The sequence below is a fragment of the Panthera onca genome, chromosome D4, assembly GCF_046562875.1.
Source record: "Panthera onca isolate mPanOnc1 chromosome D4, mPanOnc1 haplotype 2, whole genome shotgun sequence".
NCBI classification, from domain to species: Eukaryota; Metazoa; Chordata; class Mammalia; order Carnivora; family Felidae; genus Panthera; species Panthera onca.
In genome coordinates this window covers 79,590,674-79,610,485 of record NC_138351.1, presented here as the reverse complement: position 1 = coordinate 79,610,485, position 19,812 = coordinate 79,590,674, and the positions used below count along the sequence as shown (strand labels likewise).

Genomic DNA, 19,812 nt, shown 5'->3' with positions numbered 1-19,812 from the left:
AAGTAGACTAGCTCCATACCATTGTGTACTATGGTCCGAAATTCCAATCACGAAACCAGGCAGAGATTTTAAGGCTTTGTTATTTTTTGGGTATTCAACTTAGTTATTCCTTTAATGTGTTTTTAAGTTGGGTCTCAAGTCACGCTAAGTGTAGTCTCACACCATAGTGCCGAACAACATTTAAAGTTTGAGACATTTTTTTTTTTCTCCATCTGTAAAATGGAAGCCACATCTGCTTCCTGTGTGTGGAATAAAATGAAATCAGAAAATGTATGAAAAGAGCTCACTCAGCTTACTGTCTGATACGGAGCAAGGATTCCTTGATTGGGGTTGTGAGTATCATCATTATTGTTTTTTATAAATCGGTCCTGAACTTTATTTATTTAAAAAAAATGTCCCCAATGTTTATTTATTTATTTTGAGAGAGAGAGACAGAGCGCGAGCAAGGGAGGAGCAGAGAGAGAGAGAGAGAGGGAGACGTTGAATCTGAAGGAGGTTCCAGGCTCCGAGCTGTCAGCACGGAGCCCGATGCAGGGCTCAAACTCTCAAACCGAGATATCATGACCTGAGCCCAAGTCGGACGCTTAACCGACTGAGCCACCCAGGCGCCCCTGAACTTTATTTTTTTAAAAATGTTCATCCATTTATGGGGCGCCTGGGTGGCTCAGTCGGTTAAGCGTCCGACTTCGGCTCAGGTCAAGATCTCGCGGTCCGTGAGTTCGAGCCCCCCGTCGGGCTCTGGGCTGATGGCTCAGCCTAGAGCCTGTCTCCGATTCTGTGTCTCCCTCTCTCTCTGCCCCTCCCCCGTTCATGCTCTGTCTCTCTCTGTCTCAAAAATAAATAAACGTTAAAAAAAAAAATTAAAAAAAATGTTCATCCATTTATATTTGAGAGAGAGAGAGCACAAGCAGGGTAGGGGCAGAGAGAGAGAGAGAGGGAGAGAGAATCTGAAACAGACTCCAGTCTCTGAGCTGTCAGTGCAGAGGCCGACTCAAGGCTCTAATTCATGAACTGTTGAGATCACGACGTGAGCCAAAGTTGGATGCTTAACCAATGGAGCCATCCAGGCGCCCCTTGAATGTCATCATTATAATGGTGATGAATAGGTAAAATGTGTTCTTTATTTTTTTCAATTTTTTTCCAATTTTATTGAAACATTTCTCCCAACCATGTAAGTGAGCCTCAGTTTTAACACTGTGGCCCTGTAATGTGACTACTGCTTGATTATTATCTTGTATTATGCCATGGAATAATTACTTTAACTTTTATTTATAGATAAGACAAAGGAATAAAATATTTTTTATCTTATTAGAAATGAACTTTTCCATAACAAAATGAGGTTCATAAGATTCCCACAACCTGGATTCTCATAAAAGGTTCATCAATTTATCCAAAGTCACCAAGCAAGATCTTTGATTCGGAACACTTTCCACTATCCTAATTTTTTTGAACTTAACGTTCTCTCTGTGGATTTTCTTCCAGAATATTTAAATTTGAGTGTGACTTTATATCCTCTGGAACGTGGCTTAGATACTCCCTTTCTTTCCCACCCCCTTTGTTCTGCCATTAGCTGGCATGTTCTCAGTGAATGCAAATTCATTTTTACATCAGCAAAAGCAAAATTGAAGAAGGAAGGCCATCTGATATGTAGTAAATCAAACAAAACCACAATGAATTTCAAAGCCAAGTATAAATTTAAGACACAGCAGGATGTGTAGGAAAGAGCAATGAGCTCAAATCAGGTGAGCTGGAGTCCATGTTAGAATGTGCCACTGACTCATGCTACAGCATGACCTTGGGAGAGTCATTTTTCTTCTGCAAGTTTCTGTTTGTATTTTGGCAAAATTAAGCGTAGTGCTAGATAATCACGAATTATCCATTGATTTCTCTTAAACGTTCTATAACCCCCCATTAATGAATCTAAAAAATTAAGCCTGGACCCCATCAAGTGTTAGAAAATAATGTGAGTTTTCCCGAGATTAAGAAGTATCCTGATTTTCTCCTATTATGGGTGTATTAGATTGAAGGGTAATCAGTGTAACGCATCTTGATTTGACATGTTGACATCGAGGAACTTGATCATATGTTTCTGGACAAATTAGAAAAACGTGGACCAGATGGGTGGCAAATAAACCTGAGAGAGGGCTGGAATCTCCAGAGGAGTCATATCAGCATACATGTTTCGGAATGTCATCCTCAGACATTGAGATTGAGATGGTCCTGGGTCAGATTTGGTGATCACAATGATCTCCAGTTGATTCTGAAGATCATCTTGGCTTGGAAACCACTGGACTCGGTTACAACCAGGTAGATTAGTTAGTTGAATTAGCTGGGTAATTTACCAAGGCGAGTCACAGGTTTCGATCTTTGACTTGATGCTTGTCAACTCGTGTAGGCATGATTTGGAGAAGATACAGGGGAGATATTGATCAGGTGTATAAATGTTGCAATATGTTGGAATCTCAAAATTATGCCGATGGACGGACTAATGAGTAGAAACAAGCAGAATAAAATGTAAGGGATGCACAAACTCCTGTACTTTATTTACAAGCTTTAAATTAAATTTTTACTCGTGAATTAAATATTTACAAGCTTAAAATTAAATATGTAGTATCAGACAGCGTGTACCTGTGAGCATCTCACGTGGAACAGACATTCAGGTATGAGAAGACTAGAGAGGCATCTTTCTCCGAATAAAATTCTTTTCGTGGGCAAACATTTTGTACATGGTAATCCTATTTTTAATTATTTGAGGAACCTGCACCATTTTCCTTGGTGGCTGCCCCGTTTTGCATTTCCACCAATAGTGTGTGAGTTCCCTTTCCTCTACATCCTTACAGACACTTGCCGTCTGTTACTTCTTTGATAAGAGCATCCTGACAGGTGTGAAGTGATATCTCATTTCAGTGTTGATTTGCATTTCCTTGATTATTACCTACCATATGATCCAACAGTCCCAGTTCGGGGGTCTTTATCCAACGTAACTGAAATCAGGATCTTGAAGCAGTATTCGCGATGTGTTCATTGCAGCATTATTCACAGTAGCCTAGGCATAGAGACGATCTAAATGTCCATCGGCAGATGAAAGGGTGCAGAATGTGTGGTATATGCATACAATGGAATAATATTCTGTGATATTAAAAAGAAGAAACTTCTGCCACATACAACAAGATGAATGAACCGTGAGGACGTTACGCTGAGTGAAATAAGCCAGTCATGGGAAGGCAAATTTTACGTGCTTCCACTTATCTGAGGGATCTAAAACAGTCAAAATCATAGCATCAAAGAGTGGAATGGTGGCCATCAGGGACTGGCGGGAAGGGAAAAGGAGGAGTTGCTAATTAACATGCATAAGATTTTAGTTAAGGAAGATGAATAGGTTCTCGAGGACTACTGTGCAACATTGTACTTGTAATCAAAGTACTATACCATACACTTAAAAATTTATTAAGAGGGTCGCTCGTGTTAAGTGTCGTAACAACAATAAAATAAAGAAAAACGCTTGTGTAACATATAAAACAGTCTAAATATTGTAAAATGACAACAACGGATCTCGGAGGCAGAAGAGAATGGTTGTTAAAAGTCAGAAAGTCCCGGATATAAATCCTGACTTTAACTATAGACAGTCGTGTGGCCTTGGGAAAATTATTGAACTATAGCATGGCTTGGCTCTTCCATCTATAATACGGCAATAATACCTTCCTAACCAGGACAGTATTAAGGATTAACACACGTAGCATATTGCCTGGCATATCGCGGCACTCAGTAAATGGTATATCTATTATTTCAGGTATCATTATATGGTGCCCGGGATGAAGGAGGAATGAGGTCGGCTGTGCTCTGTTAATTGTCGAGGGACACCTGAAGAATCATATCCAGTTTGGGGTACCCTAATTTAGGAGATTTATAGGAATGTGTTCGAAGGCACGAGGTGGCACATAGTTACCGGGACTGTGAGTGCCCGGTAAGTACAATCGAATGCATTTTGCAGGTGTTGAGAGAGTTTTTTTTTCGTGAGAAGTGAAACCAGAAGACAATATCAAGCTAACCCAAAGTGCAAATATATGAAAGCTATTTTGGTTTTTAGCTCCACAAGGCAAGCTTCACTTCGATTGAACATAAGACTTGGACACTTTCTATGATTAGAAGATTATGCATTTCCTGGAGTGGGAGGCAGTCCCTTTACCCTTCGTTGCGTTCAAGCCCCATGGTCAGGGTCTTTGTGGAGGGGACTCCTTCCTAAGGTCAGAGGTTACGTACGGGAACTAAGACCTCTAAACCCCTCTGGAATGTTAGCATTGCTAGGTGAGAGTGATGGCAGCGTTCCCAGTGTCCTCCTGAGCACCCCGATATGCCAGGTGAGTGTACCTAGAGATGGGTGGGGTTGCCAATGACTTCCAGCTCCAACCCTGGGAAATGATTTGTGTTCCCATCTAGTTCCATGCATCTGTCTTTTCTCCCAGGGCATCAGCCAAGTGCCTGCATATTGGGCTCATCAGTCTTTCTTGAACTACAGAATTAGGGGGTTGCATTTGGCTAATGAACCTCTTCAGAAAAACATACTTCTTCAAATTAGGTTCTAATTGTGTTGGGAAGCGGCAATTGCCTGCAAACTGTTAATATTTCTGGAAGTTGCACCCACCTGAGTGATTTGAGAGCCAACAGCCTTGGGAAGGGCTGGACCGATAGGCTTCTGGACTGTCCCCCACGTGTTAGACTTCCCCTGCTCTCCACCTTCAACCTCCCCGAAAGGATCTGCTGAGTCTGAGCCTTGGGAAGCTCTATGTGTCTCATCAAAATGGGACGCGGATGGAGTTTTCATATCAGAAGATCTTGCAATCAAATGGGATTTGGGTTAGGAATCCAGGGTACTTGGATTCTCAAAACGGGTGTAGACCAAGGAAACGTGTATAGTCCCACCCTCATTTAATCAATTAATCCGTTTGGTAATACCCCGGTGATGTGGCCTTAAACTCCTCCTGAAACATTTCCCAAACTGGGCAACTCAATGCTGTCAGATATCTCATTCTGTTTTTGTACAGCTCTGGGAGCTAGAAAGGTCTTAGTGAGGCCACCTCAGTATGAACTGCTTAGCTCCTTTGGGGAATAATACTAACCAGGATGATTATAACAGTCTGCATTTACTGAACACTTACTACCAACTAAACATTCTAGTAAGGACATTTTCTGGTTTAATCCTGATTATCATGCTATCGGATAAATGTCATGCATCCTATTTTATGGAGTAAGAAACTGAGGCCAAGGGGGTTTTTGTGATTTGCCCAAGACTCAGAGGTGAGTTTCAAGCCCAGATAGATAGCATTGAAAAAGCCTGTCCTCCGAACCTCTTCCTTATACTCTAAATGCGGGTCTGTGTGTCCTCTCCTGAATGGGCCCTCTTTAAAGTCTCCCATCCCTGAAAGAGACTAGATCTTAGATGTGCATTTCATCTCAAACTTCTCTCCAATCAGTGTGGTTATCACTGGCCCAGAGCAGAGGTTTTCAAGCTCTGCTCTGGAAAACTGCATTTGGATGAGGTGCCCCTGTGGGGGCTGAGAGGGGCTGGGCTCACACAACTCTACGATCCCGTGTTTGCACCTATTTCTTTTTTACTTTTAAAGTTTATTTATTTATTTTTGAAAGAGAGAGAGAGGAGGAGTGCATGCACTCGAGCACACAAGCAGGGGAGGAGCAGACAAAGGGGGGAGGGGGAGGGAGAGAGAGGGAGGGGCAGAGGGAGAGAGAGAGACTCTCAAGCAGGATCCACACTGTCAGTGCCGAGCCTGATGTGGGGCTCACACACTCAGGAACCCTGAGATCATGACCTGAGCTGAAATCAAGGGTTGGATGCTTAACCGGCCGAGCCACCAGGGTGCCCATGCACCTTTTTTTTTTATCCACTGGACTTCTGCGTAAGATCTCAGTTGGAGAAAAGTTCCATGGCTCATCAAAGTTCAAAAACTACTTCAGCAGACCGGAATACGGATACAGAATCTAAATATTAATGGGATATTTTAGGCCAATCCCTATATTATAGTACCTGCCCACCCTCGGATCCAGCTCTGAAAACAGCCATGAACAAATGCCCGTTTCATAAAGGAGGGACTTACGTGTTCATCAGGCAGCAAAGCTTCCTAAGCATCTTCTTTAGCTACTCTGACTCTGGAGAGAGTATTTCCTTCAAACACAAATACACACCCCCAACGCTCACAGACACGGCTGTCTTCCTCACCCTGCGTCTTCCTATGCTGGCATGCACTCCTTTGTTTCTCCCCCACCCCTGACCCCACCTTGACTCCCACCCTCAGGAGCTTGACATCTGCATTAATCATAGCTTTTCTTTTGCTGTATTCTTGACGGTTTGACATTTGGGGGCTTGCTGACTCTGAAAGGACTGCCTTCCATTCTTGCAGAGAGTGAAGGATGCATGTCTGTCGTACGTAGGCCACCCAATGCAGGGCCTACACGCTGACCGCCATCTCTGTCGGGCTTTGACACTCTGCGTCACTATTCTCCTGCCCTCATCATCCCAGACCCAGGTGCCAGATAGTCAGGGACAGCCCCTCTGTCTCAGACGTCCCTGAAATTATTTAAGTTGGACAACCCTAAGCTTGGGTGCCCTGCCTCACTTGTTCCTTCCCATGGAAACCTCAGCTGAGGCTCCTGTCCATGTTTCCCCACCCCCATTTGCGTTCGAACTGACCCTGACGCTTCCCCAGGGAGCCCCCTTGAAGTAGGGGGTTTGTGTGCACAACAAACTTTTCAACGGCAACCTCCTCCCGATCCGTTAACCTCGCTGAACGTGAATAATAATACAACCTGTGTTTTATAGGAACTCTCCTTTCTCAGAGTGTAGCCGCCTGTTCTCTGCTTCTGCAATCTGCTTTTGAATAGTTATTAACTCAACACAACCAGATCTGCTTCTCAAGTTTCTTCCTTCTAGGAGAAGGGCAGGTACAGGTGGATTCTGAATAAACACCTTTTTCCCCCAACTAAAGACACAAACACACGCATACACACACAAGGACATGTCCTACCCCTGTCCCTTACTGACTTGTCCTGGCTCTTAGCCTCCGCCCCAACCCTGGGACCTTCACGTCCCTCCCGTATCTACTGGCCGGCATGGCTTCCTGAACTTCACCCTCTTGTTTTCTCCTTAAATATGGCTTTACACATGTCCCTCTTGGCTTGAGCTGCTTCAACTGTTCTGAGAAATGGTCCCAAGGCCACTGCTTCTCCCTACGTATCCCTTACCTTTCCTCCTCACGTGACCTTTACCCCAGGCCTGATCGCAACGGCTGATGACTTCCTGATAGCTTTCTGCCTCCATACCAGGTTGGGCATTCCATGAGGCTGGAGCCCACCCAGCACCGGCTTATGGGGAGCTCACAACAAATATTTCTTGGTTGAATGAATGAAGGAATGAATGGATGGTTGAATCTGACCTGTGCTTTCTGTTCTTTGCCCCTCCCTTTCTTCCCAGGAGCCATCAGACGTGTGTGCATGTGCGCGCACACACATACACACACACACACACACACACACACACACACTCCTTTACCTTAAAATGATGCCTCTGTTTACCTCTTGGCAAATACACACTGAACAGCCCCAAGGAAACCATTCAATTTCTTATATATGATTTATAGGCACAATATCTTGAACTGAGTAGTAAAGAGCTTAATTTTTTTTAACACATGAGAAAGATCTGAAATTGTGAATTTAGATTCAGGGAGAGGGAAAGAGAAAGAGGCAGGCAAAAAAGAAGAGAGAGAATGAATAAGTGAAAAAACTTTAAAGGAAGGGAGAGTGGAGAGAGAGAAAGAAGGGAGGAGGGAAGGAGAGAAAAATCAGTTGGCAGATGTCTCCTGCCAGGACAGCTCTCTTGTCTGGTTCACTCCAGGAGGGTGGGATATGGGACCCCATTGCCCCAACCTTAACTTATTTCCCTATGAACACGATGGTCAAGTTATTCCTGGATCACTGTCAACCCATAGGGATACTTGCCCACGACTTTTATTTGGATACAAATTGCTAGAAACACCCAGAGTTGGAAGGTGTTGCTCGAGCCCCTTTGGGAGCCATTCAGACAGGAATCATTCTGTGGGCTGTGTCCCCAGCCCGTGGCTTGTTCTCCAAACTCGAGGACAGGTGCAGGCCTGGTGCCCCTATCGCCTTCCACTTCTTTGTCTCCGTCTAAAGAAACATGACAGACAGGAACAAGCTCTAGATGAAAATGATCAGTGGGACCTATGTAAGCTCCAGGAAGCAGATAGCACTGGAACAATAGGTTTGGGTGTGCCACGTTGGGGGGTGGGAGGGCTCTTCCCTTCAGGAGAATTAGGAGACATTCCGGGCCCTTCTCCCTACCTCTGCTGCTCATGCATCCAGAGACTTCACCGGAACACCACCGGTAATTGCCGCCTCCATCGAGATGTCGCTGGCTCCAGTTTAGAGGGGATAAGGACATGTGGGTCTCTCGGCCTGTCTGCCGACTTGAACGGAGATGTCCCTCCCTGTCTCTTTCTGACCCCTGTTTATCTCTTCCTTCCCTCGGTCCCTGCTCCACTTTGTCGTAATTTCAGCCACTGGGGGAGGGAACAAAAAAAGTCAGATACGGAGATATCACTGGAGCAAATGGCATTTACCGTTAATGTGGCGGCAAATGGCCTCCTCCCTGACTCATCGTGTTTTAACTCTGCCCTCTGTTCCCGTCCACGTCCACTGCTCACCAGCTGTGTGTCCCCGAGTTCACAATCCCCAGCCTCAGTCTTCTCGTCTGCAAAATGGTGCTGGTGAGGCTATTGCGAGATAGCGTGAAGCACCATTTAATGTTCACTATGATTATGGTTACTTTGTGTTGGGAGGCCTGCAGTTGCCCACTCTGCATGTTTTTTGCTCTTCCTTTCCAATACCGGCCTCCCGATATCCTCTCACGTCGGGTTCCCCCGGGATCAAATCCTCTCAAAAAAAGTTTCCAGGGGCACCTGGGTGGCTCAGGTTGTTGAGTGTCAGACTCTTGACTTCGGCTCAGGTCATGATTCCGGGGTCGTGGGATCAAACTTCGCATCGGGCTTCCTGCTGAGCCTGGAGATTGCTTGCAATTCTCTCTGTCTCTCCCTCTGCCCCTCTCCCCCATTCGTACTCTCTCTCAAATAAAAATTAAAAAAAAAATGTTTCTGAAAGCAGTCATTTCCATGTGAACATCGTTCCGTCTGTCTGCCCCTGCCTTCCCCAGTTCTAGACCACTTTCCACCACACCAGCCAGATTATCTGTCTGAAACACACGCCTGAACCCGCCACCGCCCCCCCCCACCCCCCCCCCGCCACGGTAGTCTCCACTGGCCAGATCTCCATACTTAACACAGTCAGATGAACGTGCTCCAGGCACTGTCGCAGGTGATGAAACTGTAGCATTAAGTGAGACGAGGGAGGTCCCTCCTTCAAGAAGAAGAGACAAAAAAGAAAAGAAGGGTGAACAGAGAAGATGACCTTAGTTAGTGACAAGTCAGAGGAGGGCAGTAAAACCAGGGAGAAGGCCAGAGTAATGAGGGTCAGCAGCACAGGATAGTTGAGCTCCACCCAAGCAGGGGAAGGAAGCAGCTGCAGGCAGCCTGGGGATGGGAGGCTTAACAGGACGAGAAAGTAGCAATTACAGAGGCCGGACAGACAACGCGCTGGGCTCAGCAGAGCTGCAGAAAGGGGGCTGGGGTGGTGGGAAAGGGGAGGATGGCCGGAGGTGCAGGGACTAAGGAAGGCAGGACCCTGTAGACCATCTAGCAAGGTCCTCAGCTGCATCCTGAGTGCAAAGGGAAGCTTTTCAGGGTGTAAAGCCGGGGAATGACATGATCAGTTTCCCCTTTTAAAAAGATCCCTCTGGCCGCACTGTGGAGAACGGAATTTTTGTGGATGAAACTCCAATATTGACATTCAGCGCCCTTCGCTCGTTGGGCCCAACTTAAACTTTCGGCCACATTGTCCATCGCTGCCACACGTCCCGGGGTCTTGGCATGCTCCGCTGTTTATCGTTCCTAAATTCCACGTCCTTGCACACTTTTAATTCAGCCGTTGGTGTTCTTTCTTCTGGCAACGCCCTCCCTGCTGGTACAGGTGGCTTCGTACCTCTGGACGTCCACGCTGCGCGCTGGGACGTGGAACCAGCACTGGAGCGTTCTCAAGGGCTTGCCGCAGGATCGGGGAGTTAATCAAGCAACAGATATTTAGCGATCGTCCACTGTGTGCCTGGCGCTGTGCCGGGCTCGTAGGATTCAGGGAGAATGAGACAGACACAGTCCTATCTTCACGGAGCTCATGTTCTGAAGAGTGCGTGAAAGTATTCAGGAAACATGGAATGTGCTAGAAAGCCTATACCTGGAAAGATAACCAACCCAGTGCTGGCAGCACTCGTCTTGGAAGCAAAGAATCACAGATTTACGGTCTCATGGAATCTGTAGCTTATAGAATCAAATCCTACCAGGAGAAAAGAAAACTTCAGGAATCGGAAATGAATATTTATCAAGTCTCTGGAGGAGGGGGTGGCTGTATAAGCTTAGAAGTGATAGAAGATACCACAAAGGAAAAGACATAAAGCAAACTGGAAAAATACCCACAGCAAATACGACAAAGGATTACTATCTTTATTATGTAAAGAGCGCATGCAAATCAATTAAAGTCACTAAGACCCCAGCAGATAAGTGAGCAGAGGGCAGAAAGAGACAATTCTCAAAAGAGGGAAATACATACAACTGGTTAACAAACACAAGAAAAACATGTTCATTCCCTCTAATAATCACAGAAACGCTTATTAAAACCATGAGATAACATTTTTCGCCTATTGAATTAACAAAGTTTAAACAGAAACAAAAAGAGGACAGCCAGTGCTTTCGAGAATGGGCTGACAGAGGCTCTCCACCATTGCTGGGAGACGCATAAACCAGGGCAAGCGTTTTTGGAAAAACAATTTGGCAGTGTGCGTGAAGACTCTTAAAATATGGTTTAATTTTAGTAATTTAATTTCTCAGATTTTTTTTTTCCTAAAGAAAGTTTCCGAAAATAGAGAAAGGATCTATGCATGAAGATTCTTTTTTTCCTGGAGCATTATTTATAGTAGCCAAAGGGTGGGGGGTGGATAAGAACGAAATAGAAAATCAGAGAGGTACAGATAGCCATATAAGGAAACATTCTGTGGCCATTTAAAAAGATGTTTATGAAATGCTAAAGTTAAGTGAAGAAGGAGGACAGAAAAAGAAATTCTGCGTTCAGTATGATTGTGCTTATAGGGAGAATGTCATAGGCACATAGACTTAAAGATTCCCACATTGTTAGAGAGAGCAGAGCAGGCCTGGGGGTGTTGGTCTGGGTCCAGGGACGTGAACTTCGCCACCCAGCTCATACCTCCTCGACGGTTAGAGAATTGGCAGAAGAAACACAGAGCCGTCCCCGGCGTCCCTGGGGGGACTGGATTGGGCTCCCCAACTTCTGAGTGAGCACCGGCATGATTCTGAGAAACCAGGCTAGTGTTCATTTTGCAAAGGAGAAAACTGAGATCGGGAACCGTTTGGTACCTTCCTCCAGGTTGCACCCATCTGTGGGAGAGCTGGTACTAGAATTCAAAGCAGTACAGCCTTCTACCTCAATATGCCTCTGGATGGTGGATCAGTATTTGCGTGTATTTGCAGGAGTGTGTGTGTGTGTGTGTGTGTGTGTGTGTGTGTGTGCGTGTGTGTGTTTATCCATGCGCTTGCTGTGGATCTGCCCGCCTTTGTGTATGTTCAGAGGGCTAAGCAACCAACCATTGGGGTTCGCCTCGACTGTCCCGGTTTTCTTACTCCAATCAGGCAGCGACGGCTGGTCCCCCGTGAACGCTTGTGGGTTCCACCCTGTTTGGTGAGCACAGGCTTTGTGGGCATGCTATGCATCTCTCGGTTTGTCTTGGTTTTTCTGCTGCAAACTGGCTGCCGTTTCGGCTCCCGCCACTGGGCTTCCCAGCATCTCTAGCCCTAGGCCATTCGCTTCCAGTTTGGTGGGCTTGCCTGGGGGAGGAGGGGGCGCGGTGCAGGCAGCCACCACGGCACCGGCCAGCCGGCTTCTTGGACGCCGATGGACGCCCCTCTCCTGTGATTCCCCTGCCTCACTCAGCCCACGAGTAGATCTGTTTGCTTTCATCGCGCCGACAGGCACTCGCCTCCTGCCTCTTGCGGCTTAATTAGCTCTAATGGGGGTGGAGACTGTCCTTGGACGGCTTCCCGCAGCTGCCCTCTGCTGGCCAGTAGCAGCATAGGCGGCCGACACCTGCGACCCAGAAGCTGTGGTTTCTGCCTCAGAGACTCTGCCGACCGGTGGTGGCAGGTATTTCCCAGAGCGACCCTGACATGGAGAAGGCAGTTATGACAAAAGACCTTTGTGCCGGTCCTGGCCACTCAGCAGCCCCAATCTCCCCCTCCAAGAAGTAACGTGTGCAAAAGTGACTTCCCTGTGTCCACCGGGAAGATGGCCTGTTTGTTGAAAGCACGATTCTAACCTTTGTGACCCTGAGCAAGCAGCTGCGCTTCTCTGGGTCTTGACTTCCTCACCTGTAAAATGGGCACACGATGGCGTCTGTCATGAGGTTCCTGAGTGCCACCCGGGGGATCTTGATAAATGGTGACTGTTGTCATTGATAAAGATACTATTGTCTTTGCAAAGGGAGCTAGCACTGGTTAAGTCTTCCCCGCAGTGAAGGGAAACATTGTGTGGATCAAATGCTTTCTGAGCTGGGTCTGGACGCATTGCTAGGATTTGACAAACACCGTTTTATTGTTGTTATTGTTATTGCTATTATTACAATGTGCCGAGTGTTGTCCAAGAGATGAGAAGGGTACAGAAATGAATAATTCACCGGGCCCAAGTCAGAGTAAGTGCACTACATTTGAAGTCAAATAGAGAATTCTTATATTCAATTGCAGCATGTTTTAAAAATAATAATGACCATAATAACACAATCTCACGTTTGCCTAGCATTTTTCAAGTTTCGGAGTCCTTTTCCAGGCCCCTCAGAGAGATAATGGATGTGAGCACTTTAGAAAATAGACAGCTTTCTGCAAAATTAAGGTGATTTGTATTGAGGGGCGAAGTTTGTCTATATCCTTCATTGACTAAACAAATCGTTTGTTTGCTCCTGTTAGATTGATAAAGACGATCCCAGAACTGTAGGATCGTGGACCCTCGGAGCCAGGCAAGACTTTTATCTGTCCCTCTCTTCATCCACTGCTGTCTGCAGAACGCTTGTCAGGCAGGAATCCATATTGCCTGTTTGATTGCTTCTGGGGATGGAGCGCTCACTTCCACTCTGCGTGGAAGTTCATCCGTCATCGGATAAGCAGATAACGGTGAGTGTTCTGCCTCTCTTTCCCGCTTGCCGCTTAAATCTCGACAACCAGTTATGCTCATTTCTCCCCCTAAATCTCTCTCAGCGTCTTCATTATTCCTGCCTCTGCACACACATCACTTCCATTGCAATTACAGTGATGCTCTATTTGGACTGTCGGCTTAACCTACCCCCCCGCCCTTCCCTCCCAATCCATTCTGCACATTGCTTTGTCACATGCAAATCTGATGTTGCATTCCCTGCCTGGAGAAATGCAGCTTCCTGAGCAAGGCCTGTGATCTCCTTTACGCCCAGCCTCTGGCCTTCTCCTGGAGCAGGGGTTGGCAAACTACAGCCTACGGGCCAAATGTAGCCCACAGCCTGTGTGTGCTGTGAGCAAAGGATTTTTTTTTTTTTTTTTTTTTTTTTTTTTTTTGCAGTTTTTGCATTTTTAAATGTAAAATGTGAAACAGACTATTAGCTTTTTGGCGGCTCGAGGAGTTGAGGGCTTCATCTCTTGGACTTCAAAGCCTAAAATACTTAGCATCTGACCCTTGACTGAAAAAGTTCGGGGACCCCTCCTCTGGAGGGTCAGCTCCCAGCTTGCCAGCCACCTGGGGTAACTCACCAGGCTCGAAGCGTCATATGGTTGACACAGCTCTGTATCTGGCTATCCTGTGCTTCCCTGCCTGTCCCTCTGGGATGCTCCTGCTCACCTTTTTAATGTCGATGTGGATGCCGCCAGCCGAGCGCCGGAGACTGATGATGGGCCACGCGGTTTAAAGCACTTTACGTGGATTAACTCACTTGAGCCACACAAAGTCTATGACGGACTCACTATCATTATTCCCATTTTACAGAGGAGGAAACTGACGTGCCAGAGATCAGTTCGCTTGCCCCAAGTTACGGTGGCCAGTTGATTAAAGTCACCGCTCTGGCGTCCTCGGGCAAGACCTCTCAGGACTCCTGGAGGTAACCTGCTGTTCTCTCCGCTCAGATAATTTAGTGCCCACCTGGATGATAACACATCCCCCAGAAGGTCGCCACTCTTTGTGCCAGTGGCCACCCGCCTACCCGAATAGTGACCTGCTGGAAGCCTGGGGTCATATATTTTGCAGTTTTTATTTCCTCCCCAGTACACATTCCTGGACCCGGCTCACTATTGTTGCTGAAAACAATACCCCAGAGAACCGGGTGGCGGGGTTCACTGTATCAGAGGCACATCGACATTGGGGGGCCCCGCTGAGCTCCAGCTCTAAGGGGACGTGCCGTGGACTCAAGAGGCAAGGAGTGAGTGAAGACCCTGAATTTGAAACTCTTGCTTTAAGGCTTTTATTGATGAAGCGATGGGGATGGGACAGGTTCTTCCGGGGTCGGACTCCCTGAAGAAGTCTAGAGGTGTAAGCCAGGAAGGGCAAGGATATGAGCTTCTCTAAAGATGGCAAAAAGAAACACACCTCCAGATAGGGGTCTTTTAAGTGTCCTATATAATAAATAGCTCTAAAAAGTATGAAATGCTGTTTAATGGTAGGGAAAAGACATTCTTGACGCTCTTAGGTTTAAGAGTGAGGGCTAAGTGAGAGGGAGGTGGATATGAAGGCTCTGGTAGAAATCCTTTATCTCTGGTTTATTACACTGGGTTCTCAAAAGTCTCCCTTTCTCTCAGTCTTGGGGTTACAGGATGAGAGTGAGGTAGACATTTCAGCCCGCCCTGGAGAGCTACAGCTGCTTAAGGCATGGGGAAGCCTCAAGCATCACCCAGGGTGACCCGATGGAGGGAAATCTTAGGCCAGAAGCTACCTGACCCAAGAAGAGAGTAATTCACTAGAAAGACACGGGGACGTCTTGTAAGCTCTGAATGACGGGTATAGCTAGGTCACAGGTGCTCCACACAGCCAGATTTGCAGCTCTCTTGTGTCTCTCATTTCTGAGCATCACTTCCATCCTCTTCTACTGGCTTCCTCCATGAGGCACAGAACATGGAGCCTCATGGTTGTTATCACTTGTGTTCTATGACTACCACTGTGGAAAGACTCAGTCTCTTCCTTTAGTTCTAGTGTGAACACCCAGGGGGACGTCTGACTGGCCCGGCTTACATGCAGGAGTTACCCCTGGGACAATTTTCTGTGGCTGGGGGCCAGGGCAACCCAACACGGGCATTGCCGCCAGGGGCCCACCACAGTGTACTAAGGAAACCCCCCAACTTGGGGGGTGGTTTTGTGAGCTGGGTGGCTGCTTCTGTTGGTATCCACCTCAGAAGATGAGAAGTAGGGACCCGCGAGGCTCTTACATAGCCTCCACCGGAAATCTCATCTTTCCAAAGAAGCTGGCATTAAAGAACACTGTTTTGAGTCTTGGGTCTTCCTTCTAGGAAGCAAAGTAGGCAAGGCCTCCTACATGCTAGCTGTTTTATATTTAATCTTCAAGGCAAACGTATGAAGAGGATATTTACTCCTATCTTACACACGAGGAAACAGAGGCTCGGGGAGTTTCAATAATCTACCCGAGGATGCTCGGCTGGTAAAGAGCTAGCCTGGGAGGGACATCTGGGTCTCTTGATACGCCAAGCCCCGTCCCTCTCTTTAAACAACTTTACGTCTTCCACTAACCAGAAAGTTGTTTTCTCCTTTGGGGGATTGGTTTTTCCTCGTCGATGGGAAGTGATCCTTTCTAATTTAAAAATCCAGCTTTTCTATTTAATTTTCACACGTTTGCCTGTTTTTTTCCCAGCCTCCACAGACAGACGCATCTCCAACCCTGTGACAACTGACACCCCCCGTGGTTACTGAGGAAAGTGACTCTTTACCTGTGAGTTTCCGGGCAGTAAGGTAGCGGGTTAGTCTCTTACTCCAAGAAGATAAAACCCAGGGTCTGAAGACCAGGCTGGTGGCCAAGCTTTCGGGTTAACTTCCTGTGTGGACTTCGGCGAGATGCTCCTCTTCTGATCCTCGCTTTGCGCGTCTGTAAAAGAGAGCTACCACTTGTGCGCCAGAGACCCAGCGGATACGTGGTGGGGCTACGGGAGGAATCGCTCTAAAGCCATTTCTCGTAGGTAGATTTTCAGTTTTCTGAGCTTCCCTTACCCACGCCACTCCAGGCACTCAGTTTTCTCATCCGTAGAATGTTGCGAGTTGGACAAAACGCGTTGCCTCCCTCTGGCTCTCAAATTCTGAGCCTCTGGTTTCCATGCTTATGAAAACGGATGCGGGACCCTCGCCTCGCCCAGCCCCACCCCTCCGCTTACCCCCGCAGAGATTCCTGTCCTTGTGCAGCCACCTCCCCTGCCCCCCTCTGTCCCCATCAGGCCAGTGACTCGCTCACCCCCCAGGGCTCCCAGAGATGACTCCAGCAGTAGGCTTTCTCCTCCCGGCTCTTAAGGTGGCCACACACTGGGCTAAAAAAGCTGCTTACCAGCACGGGAAAGGATGACATTTAGAGTATCACATCTTTTTTTTTTTTTTTTTTTTTTTTAAGACTTCCTTTAAAGGGAAGCTGATATGGGAATGTGTTCAGAAGATGTCCCTCCAATTTGGTGCTTGGGGGCTCCGTGAAGGTGGGGGCGCAGGAAGAGAAGTTCTTCTGTGTTCCCTCGGGTGCTTCCTAAGGGGCCGAAAGATCAGCGCTGTCGTTCTCGCTTCCCTAGCCCCTTGGAAGTTATTTGGTTCCACCGGGAGCTGGCCACATCCACGGTGGCAAGGCTCTACAGCACCGGGCGTGAAGTTAAGTTTGATTGGCTGTGTGACCTTGGGGGAATCATCTCACTTCTCAGAGCTTTGGTTTCCTCCTCTGTAGGGTATTAGCATAATACCTGCACTCACTCAGCCACTCGGTAACAACGGCCAGAGCCAGTGTCTCTGAATGCGTCCTATATACTAGGCACTAAGAAGATTGCCAGGCACCCTTCTCACTTAATCCTCATAATAGTCCACGCATTGAAATGCTGTCCTTCTTGCTATTTTGCAGACGAGACAAATACAGCTCAGAGGAGTGAAATAACTTGCCGGGTCTGGAGGATGACACCCCCTGGAATTCAAACCCAGTCCCGTGTGACTCCAGAGTCTGTGCCCTTAGCCTTCTGCTACGCAGCTGGGCTAGACTATGTAGATGGTGCTCTGGTGGATGGTGACCTCCAGGCATTTGGATTGCTTACATTTTTGGCACAGGGGCTCCAAGAACGAGTGTTCTTGTAAAACATTGGAAGCCCGGTGGCCCTTCATGATCTAGTCTTAGGAATCACGTGGCAACACTTCTTCCTATGATGGGGTCAAAGCAGTCATAAGCTACTCAGATTCAGCAGGTGGGCACATAGGTCCACCTCTCAGTGGACTGAGCTGTGAAGATTTCTGCAGCCATGCTCTAAAACCACCATTATGGGATCAGCCGTGATCTCTGCTGGGGCATCTGGTTAGACTGATAAAGACTGAAGAACCTGATGGGATCAGGGCCAAAGGGCGCTCATTAGCTCTACCGTCGGCCTCAACATGAGCTTCCCAAGAGCCCAAAGTACAGTGGCCAAAGTGGCCGAGAAAGCTCCCCTTGATCTGAGTCAGCGCTGTCTTTTGAGACGCCCTAATCCAGCATATCCTGTAATGGCACAGAGGCTTCTGGGCTGCGGCGATGAACGAAGTTGATCAGGGAGCAGATTATGGTCATTTAATCTTGTTTCCCGATGATGGAGAGCGTGGGCTTCGGGATCAGACACCGGTCCAAACACAAGCTTGACCGTTTCCCAACCCTGGGAACCTGAGCAAATGACCTGACCCTTCTGAGTGTCGGTTCACTCTCATGTGAAACAGGGTCCTACAAATCATACCTCTCTCCCCAGGACTTTTGTGAGAAGTCAGTGAGAAAGTGCTAACATGGCCCTTGGAGCCTAGGAAGACTTCTAAGTGTTAGTGATAATTATTCGTCATTCAACCCCTCATTACACACGTTTTTATTGAGCACTTGCTATGTGACAACCACTGTTCTAAGTGTTTATTGTTTGTATTGTTGTTGTTCTGGTCATCATCAGCAGGTGTGGTCTACCTGCTTGAAAGGGCTCTTCAGATGGAAACTGAGAGTCCCGGGGAAGGATTGAGCCGCCAGGGAAGCAGACGAAGAAGGCTGGGGTTCCGGAATCCCAGAGCAAAAACCAGTTGTGTCAACTGGGTAATCCGCAGCGATAGGGAAAGCCCTAAATTCCATTTGGGCCCATGGGTCCCAAGAGTCTCCTTGAAAATGCCAGCAAGAGCATTCCCCATTTCTGGGGTGAATGTGCCTAATCAGGCCAGGCTTGGGTGAGAGGTTAGCGGGTCCCTGCAGTGATCATTGTCAGAGCCTAAGGTGCAGGAGCGGGGGAGGGGGGAAGCAGGGGCCGCACTCTCCTCCCCAGAGCTGTGAGCCTCAGACGAGACAAAGGGTGAGAGGGTGCTTTGCACATGGGGAAGGTGTGACAACATAAGGGGTGATGCAGATGATGCACCCACACACAGCCGTGCTGTCTGCAGTTTTCCCCATTCCTCACTGTCACGTGTAAGGAAAAGAGCGCGCCCTGAAGTTAGACTCTGCTTCTTACTGGCTGGGATAAGTTTAACAAATTCTCCTCTCGGCATCTCAGTCTTCCCATCTGCTGAACAGAAATTATGACCACAGTAACCGTCTTGACTGGTGTGAGTATTAAATGAAATATCCGTGTGAAGATTTTGACACGAAGCAAGCCCGTGTTTTTCAAGGGGTCCAGGGTCTCCTGCATTGGAATCCCCTGTTTCAAATGCAACCCTTCCAGGGGCTCCTGGATGGTGGAGCGTCTGACTCCTGATTTCGGCTCAGGTCATGATCCCAAGGTCGCGGGATTGAGCCCTGCTTTGGGCTCTGAGCTGAGCATGGAGACTGCTTGGGATTCTCTCTTTCTCTCTCTCTCTCTCTCTCTCTCTCTCTCTCTCTCTCTCCCCCCCCTTTCCTCCCACCCTCTTCCCTCTTCCCTCACTCATTCTCTTTCTCTTTCTCTAACATAAAATATAGACCCTACCTCTACTCCCATTAGAGTTTCATCATCCCTTATTTTGCTCCATATTTCCCTACAGCTCTTATCACCTGATATACAGTATACTTCGTCCTTTCTTTCTTGTGTGTTTTCTCCACTTATTTTCCTATAAACACCATAAGAGTAGAGACTTTTTGCTGCTATGCCTCCAGCCCCTAGAACCGTGTTTGGTATAACTGTGGAATAAAAGAACCCACGAATGAATGAATGAGGATCTCTGGAAGTGAGTCCTCAAACTGCCTTTTCTTAAGTCATCCCAGAGGATTCTTACACACACTCAGGTTGGAGGACCACCGCAGAAAGTACCTACTCAACACTGGTTGTCTTTCTCCCTCCTTTCTCCTTAAGCACCTTAAATTTGTTTAACTTGCTCAAAGAACCAGATTACCAAAATGAGATAACAGAGTGAGTAGCTCTAGGATGGATTGGATTATCTGATTAA

At 47.3% G+C, this 19,812-nt stretch overlaps 1 long non-coding RNA gene across 1 annotated transcript; it reads left to right on the top strand.

Annotated features, from left to right (window-relative positions):
- The first annotated feature begins 11,127 nt into the window (after positions 1–11,127).
- On the top strand, positions 11,128–16,777 carry LOC132663804 (uncharacterized). The gene is made up of 3 exons (XR_009603283.3): positions 11,128–11,482; positions 13,164–13,367; positions 16,076–16,777. It is a non-coding gene; the product is annotated as an uncharacterized LOC132663804 (long non-coding RNA).
- The last annotated feature ends 3,035 nt before the right edge of the window (positions 16,778–19,812 follow it).